This window comes from Emydura macquarii, unplaced genomic scaffold (genome assembly GCF_026122565.2).
Source record: "Emydura macquarii macquarii isolate MOO-44397 ecotype Brisbane River unplaced genomic scaffold, CSIRO-AGI_Emac_v2 contig_554, whole genome shotgun sequence".
NCBI classification, from domain to species: domain Eukaryota; kingdom Metazoa; phylum Chordata; order Testudines; family Chelidae; genus Emydura; species Emydura macquarii.
In genome coordinates this window covers 14,063,321-14,066,970 of record NW_027130691.1, presented here as the reverse complement: position 1 = coordinate 14,066,970, position 3,650 = coordinate 14,063,321, and positions in this window count along the sequence as shown.

Here is a 3,650-nt window from a genome sequence, read left to right as displayed (position 1 = left end):
TTATTCCAGGTGTGGTCTCACCAATAGGCCTACTGTCCTTCCTTCCCCACCCCATGCCAGAGTGCTTTAGGTTTGTCTAAACAGGGAAATCTGACAGCATAACTATACTGGTGTAATTATACTGCTATAACTCCCTGCATGGACCCTCTTATTCTGGAATAAGGAATGCTTTTCCCAGTTTAGTTTGTCATTTTTGGAAGGGGTTTAAGCTAAGCCTGGAAAAAGCACTCTTATACTGGAATGAGTGTGTCCACACAGAGTTATAGCAGTAAAATTAGGTCAGTAAATCTCCCTTTATATGCTAGGTCTTCTCCTGCTCTTTGTTCTTAGTTATAGAGGGTAAAGTCTATATAGTAAAATGAAAGCTACTATATTGTTGAGCCATCTTGGTGATGAATAGGAATTGTGTCAGATGCATTTGAAAGAGGTCTATATATCTGACAACCCTGAAGAAGTAAAGTATTATTGCATTTTTGCTGTGGATGCTCAAGCTGCTTTTAAGAAAGATCGATGGTGCCTCCATTTTTAGGAGCCCACCTTTATATTTATATTCAAAGCATTGAGAATCTACATGTCTCACTAAAGTAAATGGGACCTACAGGTGCTCATCCTCTCTAAAAGTCAGTCCCAAGATGTCTCAAATTTGGCTGCCAAAATCTTTGACTATTCCTGAAAATTCTGCCCGAAGATCATGTTTATATAGTATTTTACACTCAGCAGTGTGGATTTTTCATGCCTCTGAGCAACATAGTTATGCCAACCTAATTTTCTAGTGTAACCAGATCTGATACTCTCCAGCTGTGTTCTGATGATAAAGAAACACTAACTTCTTGGTATAGGTACAGGCCATTAGATTGGAGTTTAAAGACAGACGTGGAAGACCAAGGGGGTGGAAGGATAAGGCAAGACATGCTAGAGCCTTTGTGTTTTGCTCTTGGTGTGGCACAATCTGGGGCTTTATGTGCCCTGCATGTCCATCTGTAAAACTGGCAGATGTTTTCCTCCACTAAGTAGTTTTAGCACTTAATTTCTAAACCTCTGGTGATTTGGAGGAGACAGTATCAAGGGCTGACAACGACTGATCCATTGCTGTCTTCAGCTTGTGATGCAACATCTCAAAGAACTGAGTCACATGCATCAAAACAACCTCAGATATTAGAATGGATACATATGAGAAAAATAGGTGTAAAAGATGAGCTGACAATGCTCAATATATATCACACGCTTTTTTTTTTTTGTCAAAGCACTAGATACGAATCCTCCCATTGACTTCATGCTCTAGTTGGAAAGATTCCCACTGACCGCCATGGTCTCTGGATCAGTCAGTTAGTGAAATGAATGCCCTAGAGAGCTCTTGGTCAGTTTTTAAATGAATGAGCCATATTATATCTTTCATGCCTGGCATGAGCAATCCTCAGAAGATTGTTCTGAGTAGCATCCTAAAGCTCAAACTTCTTTAGCTTGTAAATCCCTATGAGAAGAAAAAATTGGGTTTCATCTGGGAACCACACACTATACTCTTAGGAGGGTTGCAGCTAATGCCAGCTCAGCAAGAAAGACCTCTACAAACGATGAAAATACTCGGGTTTTTTTGTAAATGTCAAAGTTTTGTGTGTGTTTCCAGTTTTGGCTGAAGGTTTGGCCACACCTTATTTCATTCCAGTTGGTTGACTTTGCTTTAATAGCCCAGGAGTTTGAGATCCTTAATTCAGAATGAACTTCCTCTGCTTCAAGATGAAGGGTTCTCTAACCAAGACACTGCACCTTGCTCTGCATAGTTTGAGTAAGCCCAGAATTATTGGTGGAACCGAGATTTTTTTTTTTTTTTTTTTTTTTTTAAAGTTCTTGAGGGAAAATGAAAAGAGAGGGAGCTCTTAAAGTAGTCTTCAATCCTGGCAACACTTTCAAACTTGTGATTTTAAAATTGGACATTTAAAGAAAAGTGTGTGTGTGGGAGGGGGGGAGATTAAGACAGTGTGCTGAGCATGGGCAGCTTCTAGTGTTTTCTTGCCCAGCACCTCAAGTCAGGTACTTAAAGTTAGGCATCCAAGCATGAAAATCTTGGCCCCAGGATAGAATTTACTGCTGTCAAAAAAACCCTACCAACCAACAACCCTAATTGCACCCTCCTATGGCACTTCTTGAACTAGCTGCAGTGTGCGTAAGGCTCTTATAGATCTCTCAAATGATTCCTAGTATATTGAAATAGGATCAGCCTGCTGTTTCTGGAAAAAGCACTTTAAAAACAAAACACAAATCAAAACCATGCCACATTCCTTCCCCTCCTTGTGGAAGAATTACCAAAATTTCAGAGAAGTGAAGCCTCCTCCAGAAAAGGATGGGACAGCAGCAGGTAATAGCTGAATTTCTGAGTTGGGCCTAAAGAATAATGTGCAGCCTCAGTCTATGCATGCATATCTTCTCTTTGCCCCTTCCCATTCCTAATGTTAAGTCTTCATGGTATGCTGTTCAAATCAAAGCAATAAAATCATTGCCTTGAAGGGGAGGTAATAAAACTCCATTATGAAAAGTTAGAAGGAGTGATCAGTGCTAGAGTAATCAGCTATATTTTTTCCTCCATATGAAGTGCAAATGGGCGGAAGTTTGAGAAAGGGTTGCATTTATTTAGCTTATACAGGGCCAGAACTGAGACCAACATTTCAGTCTATTTGCTCAGTCTGAAACTGGGAACTATGAATAAATACAACAGAAAGGTGAGAGCTTTTCAGTAAAACTGGAATACACATGGTAGCATTTTTATGGCCTAGAGGAAAAAATAGTTTTTTGGGACTTAAACTTCTGGGTTTTTGGTTGCCTGGCAAAGGTTAGACCATCATGATCAACAGCTTGGATTGCCCACGTGTGTGTGTTAAAACTTTAGTAGATTGTGCCTCTTGTTTCCTCTATGTGGAACTTCACTCTGCTACTTGGTACATTTCCAAGGGAGCTGATATTTCCTGGGTGAGTAAATATAAAAGAAAACAAACTACATTGGATAGGTCCCAAGCTGGGGAATCCGAGATTCTGCACATGAGGAGTTACACAAACTACAAGATGACAGGATGAGGGGACTCTGTTTTGTGTCTCTTTTAGAAGAAATATTTTTTGAACCTGCCTGTGATACTGGGAGGACTGTACAGCTTGGCAGCTGCAGACAGCAGTACCTTGTAGCTAGTGTAGACAAGGAAACTGTGTTGGCGCCTTCTTTTGAACTGTGCTCAAACATGGTTCTCGCTAGAAATGTGCTAACAGCTTGTCTTACTTCATGTCTCCCCGTCATCAGCTGGGCTTCCCTTTGGAGCTTACACCTTAGAAACAAATGTGTTTCCAGCGGCCTCTTGTTATTCCCTCTGTGTCTCCTGCACAACCTCATGCTGGCAGCACTTTCTGTTGTGGGTGGGGAGAGCTCACTTTCCCCAGTTCCTCCACCCTGCCTCCCTTTGGTTGACCCAGTGCCTGCTGAGGACAACTTGTTAAAGTGTCCACTCCCTTTGGCTAAGTGGAGGTGGCTGACCCATTTGCAGGTTTTTGCAGTTTTGCCCGGTCATGTGGACATCTCATGGAAGGAGAGAATGCGAGGTTGGTGATGGCACGAATCCAAGCCCTTTCAAAGGGTTTTAGCTATGTGGTTCCCCTTAACGTCAACGGGA